General features: G+C 45.9%; 1 long non-coding RNA gene across 1 annotated transcript; it reads left to right on the top strand.

Annotated features, from left to right (window-relative positions):
• Positions 1–291: 291 nt before the first annotated feature.
• Positions 292–13,091, top strand: LOC144164282 (uncharacterized). Its single transcript, XR_013321130.1, has 2 exons — positions 292–1,095; positions 9,101–13,091. It is a non-coding gene; the product is annotated as an uncharacterized LOC144164282 (long non-coding RNA).
• Positions 13,092–14,290: the final 1,199 nt, after the last annotated feature.

Here is a 14,290-nt window from a genome sequence, read left to right as displayed (position 1 = left end):
TGTGGCACAAAGAGAGACGGCGTAGGTCGGAAGCTACAACAGGGATGGCACAACGAGCAGAAAGAAACGACGTCTAATCAGAGCTTATCGGCAACAGCGCAGTGGAGCCTGAGGGTACGGCGCCCAGCAACGCCAGCGACGTCAATGCCACGGAAATTGGCTCGTAAAGTGCCGCACAAGCAAAGCCGGTGAAAATAGTTTCCCGCCGAAAGTCTCATTGACCGACGCAAAGTAAACGGAAAGGCGAATACGCGTCAGATATATTTAACCGCCTGCTCAGCTACGAAAATAACGCGCGGCCCAGAATAAGCTCAACGGCGAAAGCCGGTTAAGGACATCTTTCGTTTTTGTTCCGGCAGAGGAATGGAGTGGGGCGGCCGAAGGACGGCGCAGATAAGCGGCGCGTGGACAGCGGCGTGTCGACAGCGGGGCCCTCAATCTCGACGAGACGCTATCCAGAGCCCCGGGCTCGAAAATACCGAGGGCAGAAACAACCGCTGTGGCTCGACAGAAATGCGGCTGTTTACGCGCCCACTTTGACGCCGCAGGGCCCCGGACCCTGAGGGCTCCCAAGTAAAGGCTTCTCGAACGCAGAAAGAAACTTTTGCGTGCTATGTTCACCAAGTGGCGCAATAGTATACGACACGATCCTGGGAAGTGCTTAGAGAAGAGACGCAAACATGCAATCTAAGGGTGCTCCCACGTAACGAGCACGTCGCCATTCGTTCTCCGTGTAAGAAAAAGGGGCGTGGTTCCAACTGTGAGCTCAAGGCGAAGGAATTTGGGAATCCGAGGGAGTCGTTGTGTTGTGCTACGTTCAAGTGCGGGGTTCGTCCTGTTTTGGCCGCTATTGACCATTGCGTGTAGTTTGAAATGCGCGCTGCGCAGCGGGAGCGGACGTCCGTGACGTGGGTCGTGACGCTTCGCCCGCCAAAGGAGGGAGAGGGACTCCGCCGTTCATAAGTGGCCGTCAAGCGACGACGCAGCGTGTGCGGTGCCTTGTTCCATCTTCTGACGCCGAGTTCGCCTCACTAATTCGTCGCCTACGAGACTCTCCAGGAGGAAGCTTTCCCTCTCACTGAATCACGAAAACAGGTGGGTATTGGCTCCACTTTCGCTCATCTGATTGGGACACATATTCTGTTATAGTCCGTTCCTTTACCGTATTTCCGTCATGCATTTCGATCCGTTTTTCATGTATGCTGCGGTGTGTTTTCAAAATTCTTACTCTCATAACGGTAAAAAGTGATGTCACAAAATATTAATAATAAAAATTAAAATTTTGATTGTAGATCTAGAATATGCGCATTAGACGAACTAAAATGTGAATGGCCGGGTATCTGGACTATAGTTGTACAAATAAGCCAAATTTCTCTAGAAAAATAAAAAAAATCTAGTTGCGTCTCACTGCGAAAAGAAAATTTGGAAGGCCAACAGGAACTGTTGCAAAATCAGGTGGCTTCTTCCGCGTTCAATGACTGCCCATCCCTTGAAGCAGCACCTTCCTTGCCAACTGTATGATGATTACGTTCCTCCCTTATTAGTCACGTCTCGAATCATCAGTGTGGCGATGTGCTAGCGCGGTTAGAACAACAAAAATTCAGAGTGAAACAAAAACCCGCTGGGGTAGCCTTTCAGATGGGTGAAAAATTGCTGGTGTCGTTGCAGATAATGAAGCACACATTTTACGGATGAACGCCGAACCGAATTTTCTTCTGGAAGGTCGGCGACACTACAAGCTAAAGAATGTCCTCTGTGCGTGTGACGAGATTTCAGCGCACTTTAAAGATTACCCGCTACCAGGTGATGGAAATTAATCCGGATCCCTCCACTGCGACGCGCCCCATAGCCAAAGTGCAGCTTCGGCGTGCTAAACCCCACAATCAATCATTCCGTTAAAAGTAAACTCTATCTAGGAATGTGGGATCAGAGAATAGCGCATGCTTAGCAAGGGCCTGCACTCTAACTTTCTACCTACGGTGAACTCCGCGGATTGACCATTGTGCTTGGTAAGCTCAGCAGAGGTGGGCAATAGGCATTTCGAACGATAAGCACCGGCACGAGTACTTGTGCGACTGCGCAGGCGATGTAGGCTGGAAGTGGACCAGCTTATTGGAACCAGATGCAGTCATGCTGACGCGATGCTAGGGAAAGTAGCTCATTTGATTTGTCTGACTGCCTCAAGATTTGCAATGGTCGTCTAACCTTAGCGTTCCTTGTTATTTTACATCATTTCCTTCTAATTCGCTTCTTCTTGTTTTGCTACCTCTCTTCGTTTGAGCTTTCTTTTTCACTCCTTCTTATTTTAGTTTACCTTCACAATAATTGACACTCCAGAGTGCCAAGCACAGTTGTGAGGAAGGCTACGCTTTTCAGCACTTGTTAATGCTTGCTCACTATGCACGTTTTCAAATTTTCGAATGCAGAGATAATATTTACATAAGTGAACTCCAGAACCTGTTGGCATTGGGAAGATGTCTTGACAAACCAAAGCTGCGCCCTTGACTTAGTTTCTGCGTGCTGGTTGGCTCCGCGACTTTCGTCCTGTTGAAAGCGAGTTGGCCTGGTTGGCTGACAGCGCTCAGAGTTACGGGTGTCAGTCAATTCGTTACTCAAAGCAAAAAAGCTCGCTGTGTTTCTAAAGGCAAGCGTTGTGTTTTAATTAACGCAACAGCAAACACATTAGCTTAACTATTTCTTCATCGACTTGCAGCCAGGAGAATATAATGTGCAATAGATCAATTTGATGAGGGTCACCTACCCTTGGTCAAGGAAGAGATGCCGATAGATTATCGCCCAAAATTGCTTGGTATTGCATGGCAAACATATTACCTTACCAAGAGAGAAACAATTGCATTATTCAGTGCTACATATTGCAAGCAAACTCCGACATGCATACCGGTGGTATCCTTTATGACGAGGAGGTTGTTTGTGGTGTAGGTTTTGTGCTTTTGGCGAAGTGGTGGCGTAGGTCTGAATACGTCGCCGTTACATTCTCTGGAAGTCATCACCCTTGGATTCCTTATCCTTTCGGATCCGAAAAACACTTTTTGCGTAGATTACGTGAAGGCTTTTGTAAATTTGTACAAGACTTTTTCTGCATTAGTTTTGCGAAAGGAGATTGCCGCCGCTATCAGTGAGAACGATCTGAATTTGTTATCGAGAATTTTGTCAGTTCTAGGTTGGCCGTTCGCGCGCACGAGGACGTCAAGTGCTCCTTCGGAGGTTTTTGCTTCTGTTCCGACCATTCTCTCTGGCACGCCAAACAAAGCGCCTTTGTAGGCAGCCTTTACAAAGTCCGCTGTTAACGGGAGGGTTACCTGAACGTAGCTTGGCCCCATAAGGCAGTACAGTTGCTGAGCTTGCTCAAAAGTTAGTCAAGGGATCACCCTTCCCTTGGCGTGCAGCCGGTGAGAGAAGACAGAACGTGCGCTTCAGAATAGGTGGACGATTACAACGGCAACTTGTGGGGCCGCTTGAATTTTTGGGAAGGGCAGAGCGTAAACCTTCTAAAGGAGTCATACAGGGGTGCTGCTTTCGAGTTTTGCCATCTGCAGGCATCTTCGACGCCGTGTCAAAAGGATTTCCCGACAACAGGTCTAGAATCAGCCCGTGCTCTGGACTGCGAAAGGAGCTGGAAAATTTCACGCCAATTGAACGTGTTTTTCCAAAAAAAGTTTCTGTATGCCAGAAAAGCTTAATTCTGTTCTCATGTGTAAAAAGGAAGAAAGTGTGCCATTAAGAAGTGGCAAATTTGCTTTGCTTTATGAAACCAAACTACACCCAACTGGTTGCTGGTATTGTCTGTAAGTCGCTGGCGTAATTTAAAGCACGTGCGTGAAACACATCATTAAACTATAAGTAACTTTGGTTGCTTATGTGACTTGCAGTTTAAAGCACGAACGCATGATTTTTTGTCGCGAGTAGCCGTTAATGGGAATGTATCGCGTTTTGGAAACAGACGCATAGCGGCCATTTGCAATCGACATGGTTTTGCGCTCTATGCTTTTGTTCGCCGCGGTATGAAGTTAAGCAGCGGTCAACATGACGATGGCCCAAACTTTAGCGAAAAATGTTTGCTGACATTTGTGACGTAATGCTGTCTACACAAAATTTATTTTCGCGTTGTGTCTTTATGTAAGGAAACTTGCTATCATAAGTTTTATAAAAGAAAATAATAAAGTAATGTACATTGAAGGCTGAAATCTGGGATAGTTGGGTGTTAGTACTTTGTAGCGCCATTGAAATGATGGCTCAACGCAGAAAGAAAGCCAATGCTGAATCCCGGCAGGGCGAGCCCAGGACTTGCAGTCGCCTTGCCCTTGTCCTGGTGTTCGTTCTCGTTTAATTTGCACTACCCCTGTGTCTCGCAGGAACAGTGTACATTTTCTACGTTTCCCGGAAACATGCGGTATTTAGTAGCCAAAAAAAATCAACCCAGATGCTTGCGCTAGCGAAATTGTTTGCTATGGGGACCAATGTCCCAGCAAATGGAATGTTTCAGGGAACGAACGCTTGTTGCCGTAAGGGGGGCCGTTTACTGAAACGACTTGTCGGCCGTCGTTGAGCTTTAAAAAGGAAATTATATGGATCCTCCCAAGAATTCATTCATAGTCGGCCATTCCAGCAGAAATAATTTCGAATCTTCATGGGAGTTACTGAGAAGATATTTCTCAGATTCTAAAAATTTCTGCTCCTATTTATCTACTTCAAACAAATTTCCCTTCCTCAAACAAATTTGTTTCAATCGCGTTTATCATAATAGGTGTTTGTGAACGGAAAGTTTTTGGGATGAAATCAGGCGTTACCAGTGAATGTCGCTCGCGTGTTTGGAGGGAGTAATCGGTGATGTCGTGTTTTCCCTGAACATGGGAGAACATCATGTACGCCCTGATAAAGCGTATGCCTGCCCGTAAAAAGGTATGTCCGGTAGTTAAGCGCTTTAAGTTAAGTTAAGGTAAGTTAAGGTAGTTGACCTACTCTTCTCGAAGTATGGGTTAAAGCTGTGATGCGGAACGCAATGTTGACAACAATTACTTGATAAAGATATCCGCTCGTGTCCCAGAAACTCGTCACCATCTCCGTTTCTCAAAAGCACTTTAATAAAAACTAGTTATGCACAAATGCGCTTTTTCTCGTACAGATTTTCCGCTCCTACTGCGGAAGAATTGACAGGCGGGATAGATTACTTGCCTAGTTTATCCCTGTTTTTAGCTAACTCCTTGCATCTAGGTACCGACAGACAGTTCACGCGTTGCACAAGCTGTGCGTGCTCATTCCAATATTATAAATAATAAATAATTATACATCAAAGGGGCGTTACGTGAGGGAGTAAAAAAGCCACTGAAGGATGATTTGTGTGATAGCTTCTTTGAAATGGGTGATGCTGGAGTGGTGCACGGCATGAGAAGGCAGATCATTCCAGTCCCTAGGTGTTTGAAGAAAAAATAAAGAATGGTGGGGAGTAGTATGCGCAACGAGCGGGATAATGACGTCTAGGCCACGTCTCTTTTATTATCTCAATTGGCGGAAGGACAAGACTGAGGAAGACATGCATGTACTTTCCCCTGCATGTCAAGTCGTTTCTGAACACTCCAATTATGAAGCTTCATCAACAAGCTTGGCTACTTTGCGCTGTACACGTGGCCTTTACTCATTTCGTGCAATGAGCCCGTAATGGATCCTACCTATTTTTGTGAATTAACTTTCTGCTACGTTTCCCGCTTTCAAGAGTCATGGACCCAGTGCGTCAAAGCCGCTGATGTATCAAGGGTGATTCGAGCACAATTGTGGGCAGGCGCATTAAAGACCCTCTTGGGGCGTCTCTAAGCATTGAATTATGGGTGATCCGCTACTGTTGAACCCCAAGGAATTCCTTGGGTTTTTACTGCCGTAATCTGACTTACCTTTAGATATGATAGTCATTGTCGGGCTACTTAAACCCAAAACTTTTGGTCTCTCTATGTGTCCCTATACAGCCAGCCGGCTAAAAGATAAACGAAATCCTTAACCAGAACATCATGTAGGCAAGACCTTTCCAAACATTAAAACCCGGTACCATATTTCATACTTGTCAACATTTTTGAGCTGAAGCAAAATATTACCCGCATGTGAGGCAAAACATCAATCCACAACTGTTACTAAGCAGTCTTTATTTAGTAGAAAATAAATGCGCCCGTAATATTTGCGATAGCAAATGAAAAAGTACGCCTTGAAAGCGAGAGTTTCACCCCAAAACCAAACAGGATTTCCGTTCGAGCATATGGACCTCGTGGCGGCATTTCAGGTTCAGTAGTAATGAAAGGTTCAATAATATGGCTCGCGAAAAGTAGAACGGAGCAAAATTGAATTGACTTGTTCAAACGTCCGCCATGGCATAAATGTAGCAGGAGTGCAACGGGAGTGGAAGAGATTGAGAGGTGGGCGGGGCACCGAAGAGAGGAGTTTGTATGGCAGAGGCGGCGAAAGAGTGTCGTCTTTCGACAATATTTGCACCGAAGTGAGCACATACGCTGCCAAAGTTTCACATACAAATGGTGGTCAGCTCCCATTCGAACAAAAATACCCAGGTAATATTGTGCTTTATTTTTTCTTGGAAGAAGCCGTGCAACTTGATCCCGTAAGAAAAAGGTGTTCCTTTATCACTACAGTTCCTTTTTTTACCTACGAGCAGTTTCTGATTCATAGCACTTTACTGCGTCTGGAATATTGCCGCATGCTCGATTGATTTGCCAATGCGCTTCACTGCGACACGACATAAATGTCGACAAGAGTTTGATCCCAATTTATCACAAGAAACGTATGATTGTTCTCTCTGTGATGGCAAAGCCTTTATGCTTCCTTGAAGTAGCGTTATTTTACGTACGGAAACGAATTCTTTCCGGACCTACGTTATAACTAATTTTTATGCTTACATGCTCCGGTCCGCCTTGTCCGGTGCTTCTGTGACTTTCTGCCCCCTTCCACGCCTCTTTAAGATTCCCACCACCGCCAATCATTCACGCTAGTGTCTTGCGATGGCTTGAAGATTTTTTGTGTTGCTGTCTTCAGCACTTGGGATAATTTTTTTACTTTAAGCGACTTTTCGGTACGTCGCAGGATCGTGGCGTCATTGCCGTTTACATTCCAAGTCAAGGCAGCATTAACTTTGAGAAATTGTTATGATTGCGTCTTGGTTTTGTGACCACGGTTGCAGAAGTATTTATCGCTCATTTGTGTCGTAATCAAGAAAGAGCAAGGCGCGTCATTTCTGGCTAATATGCTTCACCCATGCAGACACGCTCCGATAGTGTTGCTGGTTTGAAAATTCGGGCATTGTGTTTCTGGTGCAGTGGACGTCCCTACACCCTGATGGCTGATACACCAAGCATTGCGTTGGAGGGAAATCTTACTAATGAAGACAATTGGTTTCCTTTATTGTACAATTATAAATGCAGGGAACCCATGCCTCATGAAGTAAAACACCACCTCTTTACTTTAAGGATACTTTGTAAAGTGACCGAATACATGTAGGAACATGCTTAGTTACTTCGTCTCAAGATGCGCTTTGCTAGCTGTCTTAAATTGCACTGCGTATCAAAGCACCGCTCATTAGCTCCTTTTATCGGTGCAACTTCGTTTGTGTAAGATATTTAGGACCCCTGCTTAGACGGCTGCGCTGATTAGGTCACAACCGTGTTCCCTCAATTTCCTTCTACTGTCAGGTTTTTCCAGTACGCTGACGTCTGCAGGGCGCAAGTGTACGTGAGCAGGAAGTTCTGCAGCCAGGATGCGCCGACATCCTCCTAATGGCCTATCTTGCCTCAGTGTTGATAAGTGAAACCGAAACCTAGAGGGACCTGCATGGGAGATAGACGGTCTCCTTCAAAGCGTGTCTCCTTGCCTAGTGGCGCCTTATTTCCTATGCCGACTAGGCACGCAGCACAGCCACGCATCTCTGCGTGCGTGCGCGGCACCACGGCGCCCGGCATCCGCCTCCGTCGCCACTTAACAGCAGCCGGCACGCGGAAGCGGTGTTTGTGCGTATGGCTAAATGAAGACCACGACGTCAGCACGAGGGGGCCTTTTTTTAGCCCTTGGTTGTAACCCGTGCGGGGTCTTCATTTATGACTCAAAGGCGCGCTCTGGGCAGAGTGTTTGTTGACTGCTCGTGTAAGCCGCCGCTGACTCGTGAGCCGTCCCAACTGCGCTTCGGCGCCATGAGTAGTTCTGGAATGCTTGGAATCCAGCGAACGTTTTCTATTGCTTGGGATTTTTGTGGTTGTTGTGGTATTCATTTTAGAATTTTGTGAGCGCTTTTTTCCTTCGCGATTGTATGTAGCTTATATTATTAATACATTCTTACCAAACTGCCGGAGTTGCCAAATGCTCATACACCGCAGCTTACATGCCAGTATAAAAGGGTGTGTTGGTCATTTCTGTAAACGTACCCAGTTTGCCAGTTCAGTAACATCCGTTATAATGAACTTGCTTAGCATTTGGTGCCCTTATTTATCTAATATAATGACTTTTTTCGCTGTAGGAAGATAAGCCTGCCCAACCTTTTAAGTTGCAATGTAAACATACAAGGCAGAATATTAGCCTGTCGGTTTAATCACTGCACCATTTGCAGGCTGACACTGGCCACAGCAAAAAGAGGAACGACTGGGCAATTGCTCGAACGCAGTCAGAAATATAAGCTCGAATGCAGTCAGCTCGAACGCAGTCAGAAACACAGGTTCTTGGGTTTTTCTATAGACAGTAGCTGGCTGTCTTTACTTCCTGCCTTTGTGACGCCACTCTACGTGCTCGCTGGTTTGGAGTAGCTGCATCGCTTTACTTCCTCTTCTATGCTTTCTGCCTTACACCGCACGTGTGCCACATGTGGCCTGAGCGCGCCAGGCCCGATCGCACCGCTTTCCATCTAGCGATCCATCTTGGATTTCAAGAAGCCCCAGTCTTCAGGAGGGTTTTTTTATGCTTTTGGCATAGTTAGTCTTGAATGAATGCCAGACTTTGCCTTTCCCGCAAACGTTTCAATAGGCTGTTTTATGATTTGTACGGAGACCATTGCTATTTACTGTGAAAAAGGTTACAACCAACTTGCATTTTTCTTTCGTAGGAACCATGGCAGAGCTGAAGCACGTCTTGGTCATCGTGGTCCTGGTGGGTTTGTTCTGCTGCCGTGTCTCGAGGGGAGCACCGGCATCGACTATGGCGCCGGTTACACTGCGGCACGACGAGATCGGTGACTGCCTGTGGGGAACGTGGATACGCAAGCGCTGTCAGGACTGCGCCGTGTTCATCAAGAGCTCGAAGGCGTACCGAATGTGTTGCTTCGACGACCCCGGAAACAGCACAGAGTCCGTGAGAGCGTACTGTGAGCGGCTGCTAAACTACACCGTCTGACATTACACCTCGGGTGGCGAGACAATGTTGACGAAGACCTTGGCTTATTAAGGCTGAGCAAGCTGGGCTTGTTCAACCAAGTCCTCACGGATGCTATTACCAGGCAGTTTGGCCAGATGTGGGTGCTACCCAATTCTGCGAGTTCGAACTCGACATCCTTCGAACTGAAATCTTGAACTGTGTCCGCAGAAAGAAATACGTCGTGGTGCTGCGAGACAAACTATCTGTCATAGCTCATGACGTGTATCAACGAGGAAAGTGTGACAGCTTCCAGCGGGTGGGCATGCGAGTGCTGATAGCGATGTCAACTGTCATGCGTGCCTCAGCGCATGTGCTCTTGCTGTGTGCCGGCATCCTTGACCGTTGACTTTGTCAACTTGTACGAACGCCAGGTGGAATGATTTTGCGGCGTCGTTGCATGGTTTGAGCTGCAGAGTCGTGTTAGTGCACCGGCATATAGCTAATGTTAACAGCTTTGGTGGTACCGACGTTTGGTTGGCCCTGTGGTTTTAATGCTAATCGTCCCGAGTATTATACTCCTATCTATGCTCCGAGTTATATATGGGTGGCATGTCCTGCGTGGTTCAACCGTGCGCATTCTTCTCCATACAGTAATTCTCAGGGTACAATGGGACCGAAGACATGCGCTTATCACTACAGGCTGGTTGGGCCATTACGTCTGAAATACTTTTTAACGTAATTCGTGAAAGGAACCAAAGTATTACATGTTTCTTTATATCCGGAAAAGCTGTATATTTTGCGAAGGTGAAAAAAAAAACAAATACCGGCGAGATGTGGACACTAAAAAGACTAAAAAAAAACTCAGTCAATATCACTCCTCCACAGCGGATCTTATCAGAAATAACTACTCCCTTTAAACGCCCAATTTGAATTATATTATCACAACCGATTAAAGTATCTGGGGCAGTTCTTAAAGGGGTCGTGAAGAGAAAATGCATTTGTCTTTGATTAATTTTGTCTGCTTGAACGACCTTTTAAGAACATAAATCCCAAATATTTTCACAATTCATTGCTTCTGGAATTTAGGAGGCGCCGTTGAAATTCTCGTTTTGAGGCGCATCGCAAGCGACTATGCGCGCACAGGCGGTCGGCAGCGCAACTAGAATGACGTCATGTGAAGTACATTCCAGAGTTCAACGCAGTTCAATGTTCTTTGTGTATAATATTCTGCAAATCTGCAAACCCAATATTTTAAAAATAATGCCTCCTTTATTCGTTGCCAAAAAAACAGTTTTCTATCCACGTGAGCGGTGTCGTGACCGCTTCAGTTGTCTGGCAACCATTGCAGCAGAACTCAGACCTACTGGGTGTTTGTACAGTTTGTAGCCAGTTTACCTGCCGAATTTCACGTTCTTTTGCCCAATTCTCTTCGGAATTTTATCTTTTTGTATGAAATGGCCCAAGACCGCTCAAGGAAAAAAAAAAAAGTGCCCCGTGTGCGATTCGAACTTGCGGCCTCCGGGCCAGCCCAACGTTACGGCCAGCCTAGTCGGACACTTTATCCACTATACTATCGCCGTGGGAAGCGCGCGCGCCGAAAAACTGCTGCATAAAAGCCTCTTCGCATTTGTAACCCAGAAGTCTGTCGTGTTTTCATAAATTCTAATCTACCCAGAGCTTTAACCGCCAACTTACTGTTGAGCGCTTCTGCAGTAAGCCAAAGCGAAGCGTATACAGTCAACAAAACAGCGTTAACAGCATTGTTTATTGCAGGAAACAGGAAAGTAATCGTCGAACTGCGTGATGTTGGGACTCGGCGACTCGGCGCTGTATCGTTCTCGCTAGTTATTTTTGCGCTTGATGAGTGAATAATGAGTGGGTTTTAAGTTCCGACTACTCGAAGTTCCTTCGATAAACGTGTTTATGTAATAAACTCTCATTTTAAGCGTTCGGTCATGTATGTCGTCAGGTCAGAAGTTTCACGTTCGCGCAACTCACATTACAGGCTACGTGAGACAGACGTCGGCAAACTTGTGCAAGAATATCGGCTAGCAAAACGACAGTTTAGACTCGTGGAAAGCAGCGTAAACAGTTTACGAATGCCCAGTTTAGATTAAACGTGGTTACTTCTGCCTGCGCCACTCGCCGGTGTTGTTGACTGAAAGTTCGACCATGTTGATCAGTCGTATCAGAGATCAGAGATCAGACGTCTCCCGTTCAGTTGCAGGGCGAGTTTCATCATGGCGCCGATGTTGTAGCTTTATCTGACCCTTTGCAAGCCCGCCCTATGCCGACATATTGTGCAGACGAGGGAGAACTGTGATTGGCTGCTTACTGACTTACTGAAACGTCACTTCACGAGTTGAGGAGGAAAGCCTCGGTGAAACCGTAACTGCATTTATTTACCTATTTCCCGATATCGGACGACGAAACGGGTATGCATTGTTTGTTTATCAAGGTTCCACGGTTATAAGCGCACACACAACACAGTTTTTTTGAAAATCTCTTCACGACCCCTTTAATGTTTAGATGGAGATTTTAAGATGTATAATCAGCGGTAAAATTTCCTCTGGCGTGGTGTCGTTGTCTGGTGGTGTTCTGAACGCCCACTTGTGCTCGTTTCTTTATTTTGGAAAAGGAACGTAAATTGCTGCCATGAAGAATTAAGGCCCTCTTTCACACAGTTACCACTACCGAGCCAATAACTTCTCTCCTCGTAGTTTATGACGGTCATATATCTTTCTTGGGTTACATGCAGGTGGATTGCGTATACCGTATTCGCAGGATTTAACGCGCCCTCCATTGTAACGCGCAGTACAATTCAACACCGAGAAACCACAAAACCCACTTGGCGCCGATTATACCACGCACGCAACATAATGCCGTTAACAGACTCGTACTAATTGCGCAAAAAGTTTAATGAACATAAATCCATTCAGGCTGTGGGCAGCGGAAGTCCTTCTCTGAAGCTGTACACGTAAAAATGTGGTCCTTTTGTTTTTGGTAATCGCGAACACATGACACCGGGATTTCTTATGCACGGGACGTTGCCCCGTTTCCTTCCATGTCCGCCAAGATGACTTAGAGTTCAAACGAAGCCCCCGAAATTCATTGAGCCGCTCCGTCTCAGTGGAGAATTGGCGGCTTCGTCTTTGAGGATTTTCAGTTTTCAGCCCTATTGTAACCCGCAGGTTATTTTGAATGCATTTTTTCATAAAAAAGGTGCGCGTTATAATCGTGCAAATACGGTAACAAGTACAATGCATATGACAGAAAGGGAAAGCGCAGAAGCTTAGTCAGTGTGCTTTTACAATAAAAATTGTTAAATACAGTTAAAAGCGAATACGCCTGTTAGTGAGCTTTGGTAAGACAACCAGTTATTTGTTGATAATATTATTCTTTTATTTTTGTAAAGAAACAACGAAAAAGTTGTCCATACTGCATTTAATATCTCTTCTTGTCATCTTCACCACACATGGGGTACAGACATGCTTGTTTGTCATCTTTTCGCACGCAAAATATTTATTTGCCTATTTATTCCTTCATGAGAGTGTGTGTAACATTTGCGCAATGCAAATTACGACAACACAAGTGTATATTGCTGGGTTTTTATACCTGGGTCCTAATAATCACCTATTTATTTACGTGTATTTATTGTTTGTACCGACCATGTGATTTTGGAGAGTTGTTTACTGCTCAACTGGAACTTTGTGATAAAACAACTCGCAAATAAAGCAATTTTGAAGGGATTCTTGCTTTCGTACCTTCCCGTGATGACGGTATATTTAGTATTGTTCAGGTAAGATGCAATGCCTCGCACCCTTTTGCGACATCCTGTTGGAAAGTGCTAACACTAAAACAAAACATCCACAATTTTTCCCTTATTTAAAAGCAAAAATCGAGACACTTTAGGCTCATACGGGATTAAGTTTTTCTTTGCGTTTTATATAAAGCGTGTCTTGTTTCTGGAGGGTAGTAAAAATTGTAAACAATGAGGCGTCGGGAGATAATGCAGCGACACAAGCCTAGGCCCAACCCTTAATACCCTAGTTACACGGCGGAAGTAACCGCAGTTAAATTTAACCATCGTTACTAAACTTTTACCCGGTTATCGTAAACCGCGTTTTTTGACTGTTACTCGCAAAATTCTAAGTGTGGTGACACCGGTCACGTTGTTGCGTGTGTTACAAAATTAAATGAACAAACTTTTAACCTCCCGATAAAGCAACAAAAGAGATGCAGTGTAGACAGAAGGAAATATCATTAAAAGTGATGCTTGAGATTCAACGCACCGCACTCGCGCGCGGCGAGTTTTAGGAGGGGGGCTTCCTCAACAGCTCGCAGCCGGCTTGCGCATCTCGGTCCGGCCCGGTGTTGGGAAGTTCAGGCTTAGGATCACGGTGGATATTTGAGCCCCGCTACCGCTACAACTGCGAATTACATTCCTTAGCGCAATTTTTCCCTACAGTAATATCAACTTTCTCGCATGTGGAACTCCTTTTCCACGATCACATTGATGTAAAAGAGCGGCGACCTGTTGCTGCCGTGGTCATGGGCCGGTTCGTGCCGCTTCCCCGGCCATGCGGGCAGGCGCGTAGCGTGTTTGCAGGCACGGCCGACGTGCGCGCGGCTCGTTTCCGAGTGCTGAAAACGCGTCATTATTGCCTGCTTTATCCATTTGTTTTGGCGAACGACGTGCGGAATTTACTAATTGGGCACAGCTAGTGTCACTAGATAAGGTTACAGAGTATCGGCACTCTTTTCTCCTATTGTTCCGTGCCGCCGCCATGATCATTAGTCAGTTCGAATCACGTGACACTGGTTTACACTGCGATGGTTCATCGGCGCTGCCATTTTGTTGCTTGTGCATTTTCAGTCGGTTAAGTGTGGAAGACTTAGCTTGTCCTCCCTGCTCTGCGGCTGCGCGCGACTAACGTTGTCC

Source organism: Haemaphysalis longicornis, unplaced genomic scaffold, assembly GCF_048455015.1.
Source record: "Haemaphysalis longicornis isolate Haplotype H1 unplaced genomic scaffold, Haemaphysalis longicornis Haplotype H1 scaffold_13, whole genome shotgun sequence".
In the NCBI taxonomy this organism is placed as follows: Eukaryota; Metazoa; Arthropoda; class Arachnida; order Ixodida; family Ixodidae; genus Haemaphysalis; species Haemaphysalis longicornis.
The sequence above is the reverse complement of the archived record's forward strand: the minus strand, read 5'-3'. Positions and strand labels throughout refer to the sequence as shown.